At 40.9% G+C, this 22,014-nt stretch overlaps 2 long non-coding RNA genes across 3 annotated transcripts; both read right to left on the minus strand.

Moving 5' to 3' along the window:
- Positions 1 to 3,721: 3,721 nt before the first annotated feature.
- On the minus strand, positions 3,722 to 7,108 carry LOC126082286 (uncharacterized). 2 transcript variants are annotated; one of them, XR_007518528.1, is made up of 4 exons: positions 7,082 to 7,108; positions 5,434 to 5,545; positions 4,596 to 4,707; positions 3,722 to 3,759 (listed from the first exon to the last, which is right to left on the minus strand). It is a non-coding gene; the product is annotated as an uncharacterized LOC126082286 (long non-coding RNA). The 2 variants fall into 2 exon arrangements; XR_007518527.1 differs by lacking the exon at positions 3,722 to 3,759 and adding an exon at positions 4,447 to 4,484.
- On the minus strand, positions 4,837 to 5,347 carry LOC126082288 (uncharacterized). Its single transcript, XR_007518530.1, has 3 exons — positions 5,323 to 5,347; positions 5,043 to 5,154; positions 4,837 to 4,875 (listed from the first exon to the last, which is right to left on the minus strand). It is a non-coding gene; the product is annotated as an uncharacterized LOC126082288 (long non-coding RNA).
- Positions 7,109 to 22,014: the final 14,906 nt, after the last annotated feature.

A 22,014-nucleotide genomic window follows, 5' to 3' on the forward strand; every position in this document is an offset into this window, starting at 1 on the left:
GTGAATATTTGATTGACAGAACAAAAAGAAAATATGCACTTTATTTAGTATAGTTATGTGAACTCCCACTATGGCATGTTATTACATATAATTTTCTGAAAGACTTGGCAAGTTTTATTCATTATATGCCTAGTACAGGGTAGACATTTTTCATAGTTAATGCAGTGAACAGCTGACCTTTTAAGCATTATGTATGAAGTTTGAACATGTACCTTAATGGGATAGTTAATGATTTTCTGTTCATGTGCTATTGATTTTTATTTGCACAATTGAGTGTTGACAGAAACTGGGAATAGATGTTCTCTATACAGGCACATGAAATAATTGTAGTTAATATTTAGACTGACTAGATTAACTTTTTTTTATTAAAGGGAAATTCATATAGCATAAAATTAGCCATTTTACAGTGTATAATTCAGTGGTGTTTAATACATTCTCAGTGTTGGGCAACCTTCACCTCTATCTACTTGCAAAGCATTTTCATCATCTTCCCATCTCTTCCTCTTCCCCTGTCCCTACTTTCTCCAAGCCCATCTCTGGCAACCAATAGTCTGATTTATGTCTCTATGATAAATCTATGGATTTACCTATTCTGGATATTTTACGGAAATAGAATCACACAATATTTGTAAAAAAAAAAATTTTTTTTTTTTTACAAATATTGTAGTTCTAAAAATTAATTTCATTAATAAAGAGCTGAAAGACTAGGCATATATATTTGGATGCATCTTTTTCAAGTGTTTTTTAAAAGTAGTTTTTAAAAAAAAATTAGTGATATTTTAAAAATCAACTTTGACGTATAATTCATATACGATAAAATCTACCCACTTTAAGTATACAGTTTGAGTTTTGACAGATCTGTACACCTGTGTGATCATTGGCTTACCCAAGATGTAGAATATTTCTGTCACTCTAATGTTCTTTCATGTCCTTTGCACTCATTCCGCCTTTCCCACCCGAGTCAAGCCAACCAGCTGATCTTTTTTTGTTATTATAGCTTAGTTTTCCTGCTCTATAATTTCATATAAATGGAGTCATACAGTATGTGTTCTTTGTGTCTTTTTTTCACTCAGTGTAATGTTTTGAGATTCATTTCTGTTGTTTGTGTCTCAGTAGTTTGTTCTTTTTCCTGCTGAGTGGTATGCCATCATAAGGACATGCAAAATTTTGTTTACCCATTCACCTGGGTTTTTTGGGTTGTTTCTAAATTGTAAATTATGAATGAAGCTCCTGTGAACACTCATGTACTAGTCTTTGTGTGGACATATGTAGTCTCCTGGGTAAACTCCTGGGAATGGAGCACCTGGGTTCCATGGTAAGCACAAATTTACCTTTTAAGAAACTACCCAACTGCTTTCTAAAGTGGTTTTATCTCCCAATTTGCTCTTGGACAAAAAAAAAAAGGTTTTGACTATTTTAGGCCCATTTCGTTTCCTTATACATTTTAAAACCTGCTTATGAATTTTTATAAAAAATACTTGCTGGGTTTTTATTGGAGTTTTATTAAATCTAGAAATTAATTTGGGGAAGAATTGTTACCTTAACAGTATCAAATCTTCTAATCCATGATATACCTCTCCATTTATTTAGGTCTTCTTTACTTTCTCTCAGAAATGTTTTGTAGTTTTCAGTTTGCATAGGTTTTATTATATTTATTCCCAGGTTGCTAATATTTTTGGATACTGTTGTAAGTAGAATTTTTAAAAATCGTATTTTCCATTTCTTTGTTGCTGATATGTAGAAATGTAATTGATATTTATATGTTGACTTTGCATCTTATAATGTAGTAAGTTCACTTGTTGGTTCTAGCAGCTTTTTATAGTTTTTAAACGATTTTGTATTTATACAATCATGTCACCTAGAATTAAGGCAGTTATACTTCTTCCTTTTCAATGTATATGCCTTTTATTATTTTTCTTTTTTACATTGACCTGGACATCGTGTATAATGTTGAATAGAAATGGTGAATGGGGACTCCTTGCCTTTTGCTCAATTTTTGGAAGAAAGGTTAAGTCTTAACAGTAAGTATGATCTTAACTGTAGGTTTTTTATAGCTGTTCTTTAATACTTTGAGGAAGTTCCGTTCTGAATTAGTTAGGGTGTAGTCAGGAGACAGAAATGACACAGAAAATTTTAAAGAACTATTAACTAGTAACGGGAGATTAAGTACTAAAGTGTAAAGAAAACTAAAGACTATAGGAATAGGAGATCTAGGGAGCAGTTTTTGCTCTAGAGCTAAGCCAGAGTACACTAGGAAAGAACAAATTTGGAGAGATCCTTCTCTCCTGCCCAAAGCTGAAATCCAGAGAAAGTAGACTGTGACCTACTGGGTGGTAAAGAAGTTTGCCAAGGCTGTCAACATGGAGCCACCTTCTGAGGTACTGATGAAACTGCCCTCTGGGTCCTGTTGAGACTTGCTGGGAAATGGCCTATGGAGGTGTCACTGAAATTTGCTTGGAAGCCTCCAGCGGGGGGGGGGGGGGGGAGGGCAGGGGCAGGGGGGTGCAGGAGGAAGAGGCTCTTTTCTAGTTTTAGTGAGCTTTATTCCCTTCTTGCTCTTGTGGTACATGGTGGAGGTGAGCCACCCCTTGAAGAGCCAGCAGAAGACACAGGGAAGCTACTCATGGATGTGCTAATGAAACTTTCTGGGAAACTACAGGCTGGGGACACCCAGGGGTGAATTATCCAATAAGCAAGGTAAGCATGAGCTTACTTGTGCTTATTTACTAATCTGTAGCGAACAATTTCACATGGGTTTCATCACACATCAAAGTGAAACCCATGTGAAATTGTTCGCTATAGATTAAGAAGTAAGCATAAGTAAGCCGGTGCTTACCTTACTTACTGAGTTGTTTGTCCCTGTCAAAAAGCAACCAAAAAAACCCAAACCCGTTGCCCTCAAGTAAATTCCAACTCATAGCGACCCTATAGGACAGAGCAGAACTGCCCCATAGGGTTTCTAAGGAGGGGCTGGTGGATTCAAACAGCCAACCCTTTGGTTGATTAGCAGCTGAGCCCTCAACTGCTGTGCCACCAGGGCTCCATCAGCCCCTGCCAGGGACTGTAAAATTGAAAAGAGGCTTTGATTCTGTAGAAGGGTGCTGTGGGATTGGGAGAGACACAGATGCCATCCATCCCTGGAAACAGAATCGTTGCTGTGATTAAAAAAATAAGGAAAAAGTGAAATTGTTTACTGCAGGTTAGTAAGTAAGCACAAGTAAACCCATACTTACCATGCAAATTGGATACTCTACCCCTGGGGACACCTGTGAAACTCCCTGTGGAAGCCACTTGGGACATTTATGGAACTTGCTGGGAAGTTGTTCATAGGGGTGTTGCTGAAGCTCTCTGGGGAACAGTGCCACCCTGTACCCCCATGTTCCTGGCTGCCACAGGAACGAGAATACAGGTAGTCCCCAGCTTACGAACGAGATCCATTCCTAACTGTGTGTTTAAGTTGAATTTGTAGGTAACTCAGAGCAGGTGCATACGGTTCTTTCTTAAATTTACTTTAGTACAAGAAAAGGCTAGAAGCCTTTTCAATGATTTAAAAGCTGCATGTGCAGCAAGTGAAGGTGATTGTGATGAGGAGTTTGTTTCTAGTAGGGGTTGGTGGTGCATTCCTTTCAAAGGGAGGGCAAATTTACATGACATTAAAGGGCAAGTACCACCTGCCCAAAAGTCAGCCATTCCTAACCCTGCCCTGAGGACTGCCTGTAAAGCACGTTAGAACCAGAGTCGGCCATTCCTAACCCTGACCTGAGGACTGCGTGTAAAGCACATTAGAACCAGAGTCGGCCATTCCTAACCCTGACCTGAGGACTGCCTGTAAAGCACATTAGAACCAGAGTCGGCCATTCCTAACCCTAACCTGAGGACTGCCTGTAAGCACATTAGAACCAGAGTCGGCCATTCCTAACCCTGACCTGAGGACTGCCTGTAAAGCACATTAGAACCAGAGTCGGCCATTCCTAACCCTGCCCTGAGGACTGCCTGTAAGCACATTAGAACCAGAGTCAGCCATTCCTAACGCTAACCTGAGGACTGCCTGTAAAGCACATTAGAACCAGAGTCGGCCATTCCTAACCCTGCCCTGAGGACTGCCTGTAAGCACATTAGAACCAGAGTCAGCCATTCCTAACGCTAACCTGAGGACTGCCTGTAAAGCACATTAGAACCAGAGTCGGCCATTCCTAACCCTGCCCTGAGGACTGCCTGTAAAGCACGTTAGAACCAGAGTCAGCCATTCCTAACCCTGACCTGAGGACTGCCTGTAAAGCACATTAGAACCAGAGTTGGCCATTCCTAACCCTGACCTGAGGACTGCGTGTAAAGCACATTAGAACCAGAGTCACGCATTCCTAACCCTGACCTGAGGACTGCGTGTAAAGCACATTAGAACCAGAGTCACGCATTCCTAACCCTGACCTGAGGACTGCCTGTAAAGCACGTTAGAACCAGAGTCGGCCATTCCTAACCCTGACCTGAGGACTGCCTGTAAAGCACATTAGAACCAGAGTCGGCCATTCCTAACCCTGCCCTGAGGACTGCCTGTAAGCACATTAGAACCAGAGTCAGCCATTCCTAACGCTAACCTGAGGACTGCCTGTAAAGCACATTAGAACCAGAGTCGGCCATTCCTAACCCTGACCTGAGGACTGCGTGTAAAGCACATTAGAACCAGAGTCGGCCATTCCTAACCCTGACCTGAGGACTGCGTGTAAAGCACATTAGAACCAGAGTCACGCATTCCTAACCCTGACCTGAGGACTGCGTGTAAAGCACATTAGAACCAGAGTCGGCCATTCCTAACCCTGACCTGAGGACTGCGTGTAAAGCACATTAGAACCAGAGTCACGCATTCCTAACCCTGACCTGAGGACTGCGTGTAAAGCACATTAGAACCAGAGTCGGCCATTCCTAACCCTGCCCTGAGGACTGCCTGTAAGCACATTAGAACCAGAGTCAGCCATTCCTAACGCTAACCTGAGGACTGCCTGTAAAGCACATTAGAACCAGAGTCGGCCATTCCTAACCCTGACCTGAGGACTGCCTGTAAAGCACGTTAGAACCAGAGTCGGCCATTCCTAACCCTGACCTGAGGACTGCCTGTAAAGCACATTAGAACCAGAGTCGGCCATTCCTAACCCTGACCTGAGGACTGCGTGTAAAGCACATTAGAACCAGAGTCACGCATTCCTAACCCTGACCTGAGGACTGCGTGTAAAGCACATTAGAACCAGAGTCACGCATTCCTAACCCTGACCTGAGGACTGCCTGTAAAGCACGTTAGAACCAGAGTCGGCCATTCCTAACCCTGACCTGAGGACTGCCTGTAAAGCACATTAGATCCAGAGTCGGCCATTCCTAACCCTGCCCTGAGGACTGCCTGTAAGCACATTAGAACCAGAGTCAGCCATTCCTAACCCTAACCTGAGGACTGCGTGTAAAGCACATTAGAACCAGAGTCGGCCATTCCTAACCCTAACCTGAGGACTGCCTGTAAAGCACATTAGAACCAGAGTCGGCCATTCCTAACCCTGACCTGAGGACCGCCTGTAAAGCACATTAGAACCAGAGTCGGCCATTCCTAACCCTGCCCTGAGGACTGCCTGTAAGCACATTAGAACCAGAGTCAGCCATTCCTAACGCTAACCTGAGGACTGCCTGTAAAGCACATTAGAACCAGAGTCGGCCATTCCTAACCCTGCCCTGAGGACTGCCTGTAAAGCACGTTAGAACCAGAGTCGGCCATTCCTAACCCTGACCTGAGGACTGCCTGTAAAGCACATTAGAACCAGAGTCGGCCATTCCTAACCCTGACCTGAGGACTGCGTGTAAAGCACATTAGAACCAGAGTCACGCATTCCGAACCCTGACCTGAGGACTGCCTGTAAAGCACGTTAGAACCAGAGTCAGCCATTCCTAACCCTGACCTGAGGACTGCGTGTAAAGCACATTAGAACCAGAGTCACGCATTCCTAACCCTGACCTGAGGACTGCCTGTAAAGCACGTTAGAACCAGAGTCGGCCATTCCTAACCCTGACCTGAGGACTGCGTGTAAAGCACATTAGAACCAGAGTCAGCCATTCCTAACCCTGCCCTGAGGACTGCCTATAAGCACATTAGAACCAGAGTCAGCCATTCCTAACCCTGACCTGAGGACTGCCTGTAAAGCACGTTAGAACCAGAGTCGGCCATTCCTAACCCTGCCCTGAGGACTGCCTATAAGCACATTAGAACCAGAGGCAGCCATTCCTAACCCTAACCTGAGGACTGCCTGTAAAGCACATTAGAACCAGAGTCGGCCATTCCTAACCCTGACCTGAGGACTGCCTATAAGCACATTAGAACCAGAGTCGGCCATTCCTAACCCTGCCCTGAGGACTGCCTGTAAAGCACGTTAGAACCAGAGTCGGCCATTCCTAACCCTGCCCTGAGGACTGCCTGTAAAGCACGTTAGAACCAGAGTCGGCCATTCCTAACCCTGCCCTGAGGACTGCCTGTAAAGCACGTTAGAACCAGAGTCGGCCATTCCTAACCCTGCCCTGAGGACTGCGTGTAAAGCACATTAGAACCAGAGTCAGCCATTCCTAACCCTGCCCTGAGGACTGCCTATAAGCACATTAGAACCAGAGGCAGCCATTCCTAACCCTGCCCTGAGGACTGCCTATAAGCACATTAGAACCAGAGGCAGCCATTCCTAACCCTGACCTGAGGACTGCGTGTAAAGCACATTAGAACCAGAGTCACGCATTCCTAACCCTGACCTGAGGACTGCCTGTAAAGCACGTTAGAACCAGAGTCAGCCATTCCTAACCCTGACCTGAGGACTGCGTGTAAAGCACGTTAGAACCAGAGTCAGCCATTCCTAAGCCTGACCTGAGGACTGCCTGTAAAGCACATTAGAACCAGAGTCAGCCATTCCTAACCCTAACCTGAGGACTACCTGTAAAGCACGTTAGAACCAGAGTCAGGCATTCCTAACCCTGACCTAAGGACTGCCCCTAAAGCACATTAGAACCAGAGTCGGCCATTCCTAACGCTAACCTGAGGACCGCCTGTAAAGCACATTAGAACCAGAGTCGGCCATTCCTAACCCTAACCTAAGGACTGTCCCTAAAGCACATTAGAACCAGAGTCGGCCATTCCTAATGCTAACCTGAGGACTGCCTGTAAAGCATGTTAGAATCAGAGCTGGAAGCCCCTGCCTCCTGTGATGCTCCTCCAGCACCCTTTGCAGACAAAACTTCACATCAGGGCAGCTGGAGAAGAAGAGGTACAGGCTCTAGCACTGCTGTCACAAAGCAGGCAGTACAGGGTAGATTTGGAGCTCATGAGCAGTGAATCAATAACTGGCACTCCATCTACTTTGCTGAGTTTTTAATTTTTTTTTTAACTACTAACGATTAGTGAATTTTGCTGTATGCTTTTTTCTGCGACTAGTGAGATGGTCATATGGATTTGTTTCTTAATCTTTTGATACAGTGAATTACATTGATTTGATTTTTGAATGTTAAACCAATCTTGCATTCCTGGGTAAGCCAGGATGATCGTGATGTATTATTCCTTTTAATATTTTGCTAGATTTGATTTGCTAATATTTTGTTAATGATCTTTATATTTATAAGGTATATTGGCCAGTCAGTTCTTTTTCTCCAGTGTCTGTCTGGTTTGGTAGTTTGGTTTTTTCATAAAATAAGTTGGGGAGTCTTCCTTTTCTTCTATTTTCTGAACAAGTTCGTGTAGGATTTATCTCATTTTTTCCTTAAATATTTAATATAATTTACCATTGCAGCCATCTGGTCTGGGAATTTTCTTTGAGAAGGCTTTTAATTGTGAATTCAATTTTCAGAGGTTGGTGATGGACTTCTTTTTGAGGCAGTTGTATAATTTGAGTCTTTCAAGCAATGTATCTATGTAATCTAAGTTATCAAAGTTACTGGTATGAAATTATTTATAATATTCTCTCATTCTTGTTTTAATGTTTGAAGGATCTATGGACCGTCCCCTCTTTTATTTTTGGTATTTATAATTTGTGCTGCCTCTACTTTTTTCCCTAACTAGACGTTTGTCATTTAAAAAGTATGTTCAGAAAAGCAACTATTGATTTGTCTGTTTTTGATTTGAGTATTTACACTTATTATTATTATTTATTTACTTCCTCTCTTGTATATGCTTTGGTTTTAATTTGCTCTTCTTTTTCTGCCTTCTCAAGTTAGAAGTTGTTATGGATTGAATTGTGTCCCCCCAAAATATGTGTGGAAAATCCCAATCTCCATACCTGTGGCTATAATCCCATGTGGGAATGGGTTTTCTTTGTTATGTTAATTAGGCAGTTTTAGTCTAGGGTGTGTTTTAAATCAGTCTCTTTTGAGATATAAAAGGAACAGATGAAGCAAGGAAGCACAGTTGGGGGAAGATAGGTGCCATGCCACATGAGATCTCCCAGGAACCACGAAACAGAAAACTGAAAAGAGACAAGGACCTTCTCCCAGGGCCAACAGAGATAGAAACCTTCCCTTAGAGCCACAATACTGAATTTGGACTTTTAGTCTCCTGTACAGTGAGAGGAGTCCTGGTGGCTCACTGGTTAAAGTGATGGACTGCTAACTGAAACGTCAGTGGTTCGAAACCACCAGTGGCTCTGCAGGAGAAAGACGTGGCAGTCTGCTTCCACAGAGATTTACAGTCTTGTTAACCCTGGTGGGGACACTATGAGTTGAAATAAACTTGACGGCAGTGGGTTTTTTGTTTTATGCAGTGAGAAAATAAATTTCTGTCTGTTACAGCCACCCATTTGTGGCATTTCTGTTATAGCAGCACTAAATAACTAAGACAGAAGTTCGTATCTTTCAAAGCTATAGATTTTCCCCTAACCCAGTGGTTCCCAAGTTTTGTTGTACATTGAAATTACCTCGGGGTCTTTAAAGAATACTGATGTCTATCATCTATCCCCAGACATTTTGTTTTAATTAAATTGCTATGGGTATAATAAACCTGTTGCTGTCGAGTCAATTCTGACCGATAGTGACCCTATAGGACAGAGTAGAACTGTCCTATAGAGTTTCCAAGGAGTGCCTGGTGAATTCGAACTGCTGACCTTTTCGTTAGCATCTGTATCTCTTAACCGCTATGCCACCAGGGTTTCCACGGGTGTAATAAGATTTTTAAAAACTCTGTAGTTTATTCTAACGAATAGCATGTTTTGGGAAGCATTGCTTTAGCCTTCTCCCACAAATTTTGATACCCTGGCTTCCACCTGGGGTGGTGGTGGTGGTGGTGCTTTCATTCACTTCAAGATATTTAAAAGTTTTCCTTGTGGCTTCTTCCTTTTCTCCATTAATTCTCTAAAGTATTAATGTTTGATTTTCAGGTATTTAAGGAATTTTTCCTTTTTCTTTAAATTAATTTCCAGCTTAATCCTGTTGTGGTCAAAGAAAGTACTCTGCATGATTTAATTCCTTTTGCATTTATTGAGACTTTTTTTTTTTTTTATGGCTCCGCATGTGGTCAGTCTCGGTTAGTTTCTCATGCTCACGTGAAAAAATGTGTATCCGGTGGAGTATTCTATAATCTTCATTAGGTCAAGTTTGTTGATAGTGTTGTTCAAGTATTATGTGTCCATGATGGTTTTTTGTCTTTGTTCTCCCAACTACTAAGGGTGAACTGTTGAAATCTCCAACTATAATTGAAAATTTGTTTATTTCTCCTTTCAGTACTGTTAGTTTTTGCTTCATGTGTTTTGAAGCTTTCTTATTAAGTGCATAAATATTTATGATTGTTATATCTTCTAAATGAATTGACCCTTTTATCATAATAAAGTACCGCTTTTTATCCTTGGTAATGTTCCTTGTTCTGAAATCTAAAGCTGACGTATTTAAAATACAACTTGCTCTGAACTCCTCATTTAATGTTTAGAAAACTCCATGTTTCTGTAGGGTATTTTCTATTTTCCTGATTCTTGTGCAGGTTTATTTCCTTTTGATTTGCCTTTATATATAAGTTCCAGGTAACTTGAGATAGTTGCACCACTTATTTTTTCTCATAGTTTATAAAACAGTAACTTGAATAAAAGGTATTTATTGAGTCTTAGGCAAAAAGCTAGATATCATACATCTGCTAGTCTAGCTATCTATAAGATGTTCCTAAGTATTGAATTTTGTGTTTAATGTTTGATTTAGGTTAAAAAAAAGTATGTATGTATATATTTGCTGTATGTGTATAAATATACAGATTTATAAATATATTTTTTTATTCCTTTTTTTATAATTTTTATTGTGCTTTAAGTGAAAGTTTATAAATCAAGTCAGTCTCTCGCACAAAAACTTACATACATCTTGCTACATACTTCCAATTACTCTCCCCCAATAAGACAGCCCGCTCTCTGCCTCTACTCTCTCTTTTCGTGTCCATTTTAGCTTCTAACCCCCTCCACCCTCTCATCTCTCCTCCAGGCAGGAGATGCCAACATAGTCTCAAGTGTCCACCTGATCCGAGAAGCTCACTCCTTACCAGCATACCTCTCCAACCCATTGTCCAGTCCAATCCATGTCTGAAGAGTTGGCTTCGGGAATGGTTACTGTCCTGGGGCAACAGAAGGTCTGGGGGCCATGACCACCGGGATCCTTCTAGTCTCAGTCTGACCGTTATAAGTCTGGTCTTTTTATGAGAATTTGGGGTCTGCATCCCACTGCTCTCCTACTCCCTCAGGGGTTCTCTGTTGTGTTCCCTGTTGGGGCAGTCATTGGTTGTAGCCAGGCACCATCTAGTTCTTCTGGTCTCAGGCCGATGTAGTCTCTGGTTTACGTGGCTGTTTCTGTCTCTTGGGCTCATAATTACCTTGTGTCTTTGGTGTTCTTCATTCTCCTTTGGTCCAGGTGGTTTGAGACCAATTGATGTATCTTAGATGACCACTTGTTAGCATTTAAGACCCCAGACACCACTCTCCTAAGTGGGATGCAGAATATTTTCTTAATAATATAAATATATTAATATACAGATATAAATATACAGCATATACATATATATTTACCTAGATACATATAAATATGTATATAAATATAGTTACTTTGTAATGATCCATGATATTGAGATAAATCATGTTACAAAAGCAGTTGTGACATAGTAAATAAAATAAGACTAAAGTTGGAGTCTTTGCAACATACTAATTGTGTGGCTTTGGGAAAGTAGTTTATAAACTTTGAAGTAATAAATAATTGTCTTGTTAAGATGCTGAGTATGGAAGCATAAATGGTTTAATGATAACTGTGTATTTCATGAAAAATTATCAATGAACACCAATGTTTTTCAGCAATAAAAATATTAGCTCAAAATGTACTATTCATTTATTACAAATGAATCAGAACATTCTTATACAGATAAAAGATGTTGGCATCTGATTTATATGTAAAGTATTAGATAGCAAAAATATCTCTCCTAATTATATGTGTACCTTTTCCAATTATGAAATTCTTTGATAGTAGAAATAGAGTGAAACTGTACCGTATTTTTATGCAAATAACACACACCTTTTACTTTTTTTTGTCAACCGCACCTTCACTCTGCAAGCTATTTTCGTAAATGCTGATATGCCACTTTTTTTTTTTTTTTACATGTTACTATAAAAAAATTAGCATGCTTATGGAAATACCTCACGGGGAAGGGCACAGTTGGCATGCAAATATAGAAGCCTGTGTTATTTGTGTAAAAATATGGTAGTCATGGTTTAGGCTGAGCCACCCCCATGCCAGCCCTTCTTTATCTGCACATTATGCCTTGAAAACCCAAATGATTGGTGTGTTCAATTTGTGATAATTCATCGGTCTGTACACTTATGGTTTAGGTACTTTATACATGAAGGTAAACTTCAACAAAATTTTTAAATCAATACAATATCTTGTATTACACTTGTAAGACTGTTGATGTTTATTGAACTCTATGTGTCAGAAACTGTGCTAGTGCCTCAGATATGGATATAAGTAAGGTGGAGTTAGTTTCTGTCCTTTGTTTCTGGGATGGTGACCACTGAACAAGTAATTGGAAGTTGACACTTTCTTTAAAAAGATCCTGCAATCCAGCTGAGAGAGTAGTTGTTGAGTATCATTTCAAACTTTAAAAATCAGAAGTTTGTTTCTTTTAAATGGGGGGCTAAGAGCTGTTTAAGTAGAAGTGCCAACTTGCTTGTGAAGTGCAAATTTGGTTTACTTTTTGTAATTAGATAATTTAGTGTCTGGAGAGAGTTTTATTTTATCCAAAAATTGGTTTTCTGGTCCCAGGTTATCATGAGTTAGATTTCCTTAGTTTTTTTTTCCTGAATTACTTTATAAATATTTTCCCCAAATATTTATAAATATTTATAAAGTAACTCTTCTGATCTTGACTTTGGAATCACGTCTTCCTGGAATATAGTTTATTCCCATTCCTAAACACACTACCTTGATGATGTAGTCTGCAAGGAATATAAATTCTTAATGATAAGTTGGACGGCACAAACTTAGCACTATCACAAAGGTAATGGGTAGCCTTCAAGGCCTCAGTGAAAATCACAACCACGCATTTCAATTTGTCCTTTGTGATGTAGTTTGAGGTATGAATTCCAATTTTCAGTGATAAGCATTTTGAGATTGAATAGTAAAGCTATGTTTATTTCTGCTTAGGTTGCTGTGTACTTGGAAGTTTACTGGAAGTATTATAGAAATTAGAAATATTTTGCTATCATTCTTTTTGCTTTATTTTACATTGAATAACTGTGTCCTGTACTTTAAAGCATTTCTTTCTTAAAATAAGACAACGCCCTTCTATATAGAACAGTAAAAGTTTACATTTTCTGAAAACAAATTAGTTCATCATCATTGACCTCTTTAGATGGGTTAGCATACTTTTTGAAATGACTCTTAGAGGTCTTGTTTCAAATGGCATTTAGGGGGAGAGGATAAACACAGGTAAATAATATAATTTTATTTAGTTTCTTTTCTTTTCCTGGTATATGTGTTTCTGAGTGGTTGCTCTAGACCTGAGTATTGAATCTGACTACTCTTAGAAGCAAGAATAGTTGCTTTATGTTACTGTATGTTTTTATTTTCAGGGATTTTAGAGAATACTTTATATGGAGACCAAAAGATTTTTTAATTAAAGTTATACCAACCTCTTCAAAAGAAAAACAGATTCTTCACAGAGGTGAAGATAGCCTTTAGGTCATTTAAACTTTTTTGAGTGCAAGTTCGTTATTTCATTTATTACACTAACAATATATATAAAACCCACTGCTGCCGAGTGGATTCTGACTCATAGTGACCCTATAGTACAGAGTAGAACTGCTTCATAGGATTTCCAAGGCTGTAAATCTTTACGGAAGCAGACTGCTGCATCTTTTTCCCATGGAGCAGCTGGTGGTTTCAGACCACCAACCTTTTGGTTAGCAGCTGAGCATTTTAACCACTGAGTCACCAGGGCTTCTGATAATATGTATAGCTTGTTTTAAAAACAGATTGGGACCCGAAAGTAAGCACATGCTGTTATAATGACTCTTACTATAGTGCGTGTTGAATTATGGGAATCACTCATGGTTATATGTTACCCGGAAGGACTGTTTAAGGTGCTTGGTTTACATAGATCTGCAGATTTTTTAGCTATGGGCTTATATGCATATTGAATCAAATTTATTATCAATGCATTGCTTTCTATATGGACATGTTATACTCTAAGAGAATTAAGGGTAGTAGTTGATATTCTGTTATGGAATGGTTTCATCTTTAAATGCATGTCTTAAGTATATATATTACAGACTTGTAGAACCAGTATAAAAAGTTGTTTAATTATTAGTTTGGAACATAGAATGATTATAAAGTTTCCTAATAAAAGTACTAGAGGACGCATTTGGGGAAAAATATTTCTGCATAAAAGCAATTTAACTGACAGAAGCTTGTCAGAACTTAGAAACATTTATTCTGTTATAAACGCCATATTTTTTGAGTACCATTTTTATTCTAGCTTTGCATCAATATATCATCTAGACAGAGAGTGCTGATGTGGGTTTTTCAGTCTTAGCCTGCAAAGTATGAAACGTGAATGTGGTGTTAGTTACACATCTTGATTTTTCTACAGTTTAGGTAGTCTGTTTTATTAGGCTGCTTAAAGAACATTGTTGTCAAATAGTATAGACTTGTGTATCATTTGTATGAGTCACCTTAGTTTTCTTTCATATTAACTACATGCAAGGTGTTTAATTAATTAGTTCCCTTATCTGGAGCTGCCTCTAAATTTGAGTATTTTACTATGAGATACACAGCAAGTTAGTGCCCCCACATTTTCCATTTATAGTGGTTCACTGCCATATGAATTTTATAAACTAAACATTCATTTTAAGAAGATAAAATACACTGTCATCTCATCTTGTCCTGTCGTGCTTTTCAGTTATGGGAGCATTGGTATGCCTGCAATCTGTGACATATTGCAGTAGATAAACTATTTATTATAGAGAGTGTGTGATTGAGTGTGTGCGTGCTTATGCGTATGTTTATGCATGACTTTAGCAGAATCTAGCGATATTTCTGTACCTGTGTGTGAACATTGTGTTTCCGTTGATTAGGTCATGGAACTCTTTCTTTACGATACTTAAGTCTCTAAGTGAATATCTTTTAGATGGAGAAGAGAAGAGGAGAGGGTCTACTGGCTAAGTGATTCTTGAATTAGTTAAAGTAATAATGATAATGATAGCTAACACTCACTGAGAGCTCGCTGTACTTCTTCCAACAAATCGTTTTGGAAGAAGCACAGCCAGAGTGCTCCTTGGTAGCAAGGATGGTGAGACTTTGTCTCACTTACTTTGGACATATTTTCAGGAGAGACCAGTCCCTGGAAAAGGCCATCATGCTTGGTAAGGTAGAGGGTCAGTGAAAAAGAGGAAGACCCTTGATGAGATGGATTGACAGCGTCTGCAACAATGGGCTCAAACCAGGCAACGATTGTGAGGATGGTGCAGGACCGGGCAGTGTTTTGTTCTGTTGTATTGTGATTGTTATGGTTGTGTGTCAACTTGGCTGGGCTGTGATTCTCAGTGGTTTGGCAGTTATGATGTAGTTTGGCAGTTATGATGTAGTTTGGCAGTAGTATAATGATGGAATCTTCTCCACGATGAGATCTGATATAATGTGATCATCTCCGTGGTGGAATCTGCTGTGAGTAGCCAATCAGTTGAAGGGCAGTTTTCTTGGGCATGTGGCCTGCATCCAGTATATGTGGACGTTCTGGCTAGGTTCTTGGGCTTTTGCTCACTCTGGATCCTGAAACTGGCTCCTGTTTCTCTGACCTCCAGTTCTTGGGTCTTGAGCTAGCAGCTTACCTGCTGTCTAGTCTGCCGATCTTGGGAGTCATCAGTCTCTGCAGCCCGTGAAACAGAGCTCTGCTGCCTGTCCTGCTGATCTTGGATTCACCAACCCCTGCAGCTACGTGAGTTTGGGGAAGCCTCTAGTCTGACTCATGGACTTGAAATTTTCCAGTCTCTACAACTGCGTGAGCCATTTCCTTCATATTAATCTCTACATATATTTGAAAGTAAAGAGGACTTGAAGCACTTGCTGATTGTCATGGACTGAATTATGTCCCCCCTAAAAATGTGTGTATCAATTTGGCTGGGGCATATTCCCAGTACTGTGTGGCTGTCCTCCATTTTGTGATTGTAATTTTATATTAAAGAAGATTAGGGTGGGATTGTAACACCCTTACTAAGGTCACGTACCTGACCCAATGTAAAGGGAGCTTCCCTGGGGTGTGGCCCCTACCACCTTTTATCTCTCAAGAGATGAAAGGGAAGCAGTGAGCAGAGAGGGGGGACTTCATACCACCAAGAATGCAGTGTGCGTCCTTTGGTCCCAGGGTCCCTGTGCAGAGAAGCTCCTAGTCTAGGGAGAAGATTGATGAGAAGGCCGACAGAGAGGGAAAACCTTCCCCTGGAGCTGGTGCCCTGAATGTGGACTTTTAGCCTACTTTACTCTGAGGAAATAAACTTCTCTTTGTTAAAGCCATCCACTTGTGGTATTTCTGTTATAGCAGCACTAGATGACTAAGACACTGAAGATCAAAGACTAGAGCCTTCAGTATGAATTGCACCTCAACTTAAAACAAAAATCCTCACACCTATACCAGTAAGCAATATCATGATGAATGGAGAAAAGATTGAAGTTGTCAAGGATGTCATTTTACTTGGATCCACAATCAATGCCCATGGAAGCAGCAATCAAGAAATCAGATGATGTATTGCATTGGGCAAATCTGCTGCAAAAGATCTCTTTAAAATGTTAAAAAACAAAGATGTCAATTTGAGGACTAAGGTGCTCCTTATATGCACGCAAAAGCTGTATGATGGATAAGGAAGACCAGAGAAGAATTGATACCTTTGAATTATGGTATTGACGAAGAATATCGAATATACCTTAGACTGCCAAATGACAAACAAATCTGCCTTGGAGGAAGTACAGCCAGAATGTTCCTTAGAAGCAAGGATGGTGAGACTTTGTCTCACGTACTTTGGACATGTTATCAGGAGGGATCAGTCCCTGGAGAAGGACATCATGGTTGGTATAGTGGAGGGTCAGTGAAAAAGGGGAAGACCCTCAATAAGATAAATTGACACAGTGGCTGCAACAATGGGCTCGAGCATAATTAAGATTGTGAGGATGGTGCAGGACAGGGCAGTGTTTCATGCAGTTGTACATAGGGTTGCTATGAGTCAGAATCAACTTGATGGCTCTTAACAACATATATATATACACACACACTTTACTGGTTTTGCTTCTCTAGAGAACTCAGCTTAAGACATGTATGTACAGTCACTGTGAGTCAGAACCGACTGGATGGCACCTAACAACAAGTGAATATGGACCTGTTATTGACCAAAATGGAATTTTGCACACACAAATGTACACACAATTATACACACACAACTGGTTCCAATAGCTAGTAGAGATCATCAAGTGTTGCAAATTGATTACTTATTGTACAATCTTAAATATGCTAGGTCGTTAGATGGTTTCATTTGAGTCTGCTCTGACTTATGATACCTTATGTACAACAGGACAAAATGTTGCCTGGTCCTGTGTCATCCTCATGATTGTCAGCATGTCCGAGTCCATTGTTACAGCTGTTGTGCCAATCTCTGTCATCGAGGGTCTCCTTTATCCTCACTGATCCTCTGCTCACTAAACATGATGTCCTCCCCCAGTAATTGGTCTCTCCTGATGTGTCCAAAGCAAGTGAGTTAGAAAATGTTCTGTTGTGATCTGTAGGTTTTCATTGCCTAATTTTTAGAATTAGGTAGCTTGACCTTTCTTAGTTTGTCTTAGCCTGGAAGCTCTGCTGAAACTTGTCCACCATGGATGATGCTACTGGTATTTAAAATAATGGTAGCATTACTCATAACAACCCTATAGGACAGACAGAGTAGAACTGCCCCATTTATGGGTTGGAAACAACTCGCCTGCAATGGGTTTGGTTTGGTTTTGGTTTAGTAGCGCAGCTTCCAGCATCACAGAACATGCAAGCCACCACAGTATGACAAATTGACAGACTAAAACAACAAAAATCCAATCCGAACCCATTGCTGTTGAGGTGATTCTGGCTCATAGTGACACTTCAGAAAAAAGTAAAACTGACCCATAGGGTTTCCAAGGCTGTCATTCTTTACGGAAGCAGACTGCCACATCTTTTCTCCCATGAAGTGGCTGGCTGGTTTGAATCGCTGACCTTTTGGTTAGCAGCCGAATGCTTTAACCATTGCATTAGGGCTCACTGACAGACCTAAAAAAAAAAAAAAAAAAATTGTCGAACAATCGATTCCTGCTCGTAGTAACTCTTGACAGACTAGCCCAAACCGAAAACCTAACCCGTTGCGTTTGAGTTGCTTGACAGATCAGTGGTGGTTAAATATGCTACTTATAGCAAACTTATACTACATATAATATTGTTTTCTGATTTTACTGGTAATACAGGTAAATGCTGTTACTTAGCATTTCAAGACAGAATGATTTATTTTTTTAGGCATGTAAGTTAATCTAGTATATTCTTAATGTATTTAGTTCTATGATTTGTGTTTAGTTACCTCATTTCTGAAATTGGGATAAAATAGTTCCTACTTCATAGATTATGGTGAAGATTAAATGAGTTAATACATGTAAAGCACTTAGAAGAATCCCTGACCCCTAGCAAGCTCTCCCTGGTGGTGCAGTGGTTAAGCATTTCACTGCTAATCAAAAGGTTGGTAGTTCAAATCCACCAGCATCTCCTTGGAAACCCTATGGGATAGTTCTGCTCTGTCCTATAGGATCACTATGAGTTGGAATCTATTCCATGGGAACTTTTTTTTTCTTTTTAGCAAGCTCTCTAGGGAGTCCTGGTGGTGGCAGTGGTTAAGAACTTGGCTGCTAATGGAAATGTTGGCTGTTGGAATCCGCCAGCAGCTCTGTGGAAGAAACATGTGGCAGTCTGCTTCCGTAAAGGTTAACTCATTGCCGTCAGGTCGATTCCCACTCACAGCCACCGTTTAGGACAGAGTAGAACTGCCCCATAGAGTTCCCAAGGAGGGGTTGGTGGATTCGAACTGCTGACGTTTCGGATAGCAGCCAAATGATTAACCACTGGGCCATTAGGGCTCCTCCATAAAAAAAGATTATTATATTTATTTGCCCTGGAAACCCTATAGGACAGTTCCACTCTTTCCCACAGAGTCGCCATGAGTTAGAAACGACTCGACAAATTTTTTTTTTCTTTAGAAAGCTCTCAGTGAATATTAGCTATCATGATCATTAGTATTACTTTAATTCAAGAATCACTTAGCCAGTGATCCTCTCCTTTCCTTTACCGCCTCTCCTTCCCCGTCTCCCCCTCCCTTCCCTTCCCCCTTCCCGACTCCTCCCCTCTTCTCATCTCCATCTTTTGTTGGGTGAGAACTGGGTGTTGAATTTTGGGAGTTGTCAGGTTATAGATTATATTTAAAACTATGAGTCTGAGTAAAATCATGTAGACAGAGGTCAGCATATGTTTTCTTTTAAAGTTCAGATAGCTCATACAGTTTTTGTTGCAAATACTCAACTCTGTCCTTGTTTTGTGAAAGTAGGCTTAAAGAATAATTAAATGAATGGGTGTGGCTGTGTTTCAGTAAAACTTTATTTAGAAACTTGCCATAGGCTAGATTTGGCCTGTAGGTTGAAGTTTACCTGGACAGTGAGTAGAGTAAAAGACTTGAGGCTAGATCCCTACCTGAGCCCTGGGGCAGTCTAACACTTAGAGGAATGTGCGGAATATCCAGCAAGGAAGATGGGAAGGAGCAGCCAGTGATGTGCGCGGGACACTCAGAGAATGCGATTAAGTTATATTTATACTCATTTCACTTAAATTTTTAATTGGACAAATGATTAAAATTCCAAATGTCTAATATTCTAATCTCCTTTGCTCTCAGACATACTATTTCTTTGGTTGTATACTTCAGTAATCATTCTCTAGAATTTGTGGTATAGTAGCATGGAAAATGCTTAGAACTATTTATAGACATGTGAGTGTGAAGTTCTGATCATAATTTTTAGCGCATTGCTCCAGAAATGCTCTTATTTTTTCATGGGATCTAATTTTTTTTTTTTTTTAATGTATGGAGTTCTTAGGATGATGTAGTCAGAGCTTTCTTTTTCTGAATTTTCAGCTGGTCTCTGTTTTGGAGGTATAACCGAATAAGGGTTCTTCTCCTGTCCTATTAGCTAATCGAAATAAGACGGAGCCACACCACCAGTTGCAAGGGAAAGAGAAAGTGGGAATTTATTGTCTGCGTATATAAGGAGGAATGCACAGGGTCTAGTGACCATAAGGCCGTGTGTTCGCTGTCTGAGGAGGTCGGGGAGCTTTTTATTTCCAGTGGCGTCTGGGGGTTGGATTTGGTGCCCAGAACTCTCCACCCTTAGCCCTCCCATGTCCACATTCCGAGGTCCAGATGTTGAAATCATGTCGGTGATGTTCAGGTCCAAGGACAGACTGAGGGCACAGCTCCTCAGGTCTTGCTCATGCGCCAAAATCTTGGTTCACACACGCGCAGGATTCTGGTACCAAATTCAAACTGTGGTTAGGGCCGCAGCATGGTCAGGCCAAACTGCAGTTAGAAGCTTTGGCTTGGCGGGCTGCGAGCGGGGGCGGGGAACCACAGTGGAGCAGGGGGAAGTCTCTGCGGAGGCTGTTCAATGCCCCTTCTAATAGGTTCCTTTTAATCTTAGAAGGAGTTTAGGGCCAAAGGTCTCATCTTCTGTATCTTCTTCTTGCTGGCCGGGGCGCTGGTGTAGAACTGGGCTTTAGCTGGAACCTGCTCAGGGGAGATGGGGTGATATATCCCTGTCACAGCATCATTTGCAGGTGTAACTTTTGAAGCCTGGAAGACACAAACTTTACTAAAAGGTTAAACAAACAAGGCCTGAATACAAGCAGCAGGACGACCAAGGCCAAGGATTTTAGAAGGGGAAGACATTATGTTAAATTCGGGATTGTTGCCTTTACTATATCCCAGATATCTTGTGAAGTTGGGCCTTGGCTGAACTTGTGTAGCCATTTATTATGGAGGTACTCAAGTCCTCAATAAGGGGCCAGGAGCCATATTATTATACCTGCCCCAGTTAGGATGAAATGCAGCACCCTCTTTAGTCTATAACCTGAGGCTTGCCTGGAGGCCCAGTGCATGTAGACACTGGTGCCTGAGAGAAACAAAAATCCTAGGGAACATTGACCGGTGGTTGGGATAAGATATAAGAAGCTGTCTATCTACAGCCAGGACAACGACAAGCCGGGCTGCGGTCACCTAGGCACGAGCCAGACCCACACACTCAGACACATCTACCAGGGGTACACAAAGATTCAACGATGGCACAGCCACCAAGGGTGGCACCAGCTTGTTTGGGGCCAGGGGACCACGAAGCCCAGGTCAGCACATTTGGCTCTCGGGGTTTTGGTATTTTTTTTCTTGTGGCATTATAAGTGTTTCGAAGGTAAATGAGTATGCTGGGGGGTCTAGGCCCCTTGTTGTTGGGCAAGCAATAGTCAAGGAGCAAATAAAAAGTTCTTGGGAAATTCTTGGACATCTTCTCTCAGTAGGTATCTCCATGTAACAGACTTGGTTGGTCAGACTAGTCTGGAGATAAGTTGTCTCATTCTAATTGCCTGGGGTTTTAGTAGTGGAGTCAGTGAGACCCTGTATAGTCTGTTGGACAAAGTCCCTATTGTAATTAATGAAAGATGGGCCCAGGGGGAGGCCCATCACATGGGGAATCTAGTGGTGTTTTTAGTAGGTAGGGGTACCTGGATCGGGACTGCCTCTACATTGTCTTTAGTTCTGGTAGCGGGGGTGAAGCAGACCCAGTGATCTTTTAAGTGGAGAGCTTTTGAGGTGTTTATGAGATAATTATCCTGCCATTCTGGGGGCCCTGTTTTTCTTCTAGAGAGGCACAGGAAATAAACAAGCAGGATATAAGGCCGCATATAGGTGGTAAACTTGAACAGAGTCATGAATAACAACCTGCACAATTGCCAGGGGAAGACAATCAACTGGCACAATTGTCTATCACTTTAAATCTTCTGAAGCCTGACTTTCAATTATTACTGTCTTGTCAGTTCTTACTGTTCTGCAGGGCTTGTTGGTTGTATCATGAGTAGCAGGTGGCTTGATGTGAGAGTTGTTGATCCATTCTCCCTTTTTGGTGATCTTGATTGCAGTGTTGGGGGTTTGCTCTCTTGCCGGGTTTGTAGTGATCCAGGTCTTGACATGGAGAGAGAGACTTCAGGTTGTGGAATAGTCTGTTACATTGTGTACCTGTAAAGAGAGTCAAGCACTCCTGCTGCAGTATACAAATATTATTTAATAGTGAGCTAGCTTTGTGCATGTCTCTAGCCTCCAAGGTATCCTCAGGACCCAGAGTAATGCAACCCTCCCACAGGTTACAGAGGAGGGGACGCCTGTACATAAGCTCAAAAAGACTTACCTTAAGTTT

Source organism: Elephas maximus, chromosome 8 (genome assembly GCF_024166365.1).
Source record: "Elephas maximus indicus isolate mEleMax1 chromosome 8, mEleMax1 primary haplotype, whole genome shotgun sequence".
NCBI lineage: Eukaryota > Metazoa > Chordata > Mammalia > Proboscidea > Elephantidae > Elephas > Elephas maximus.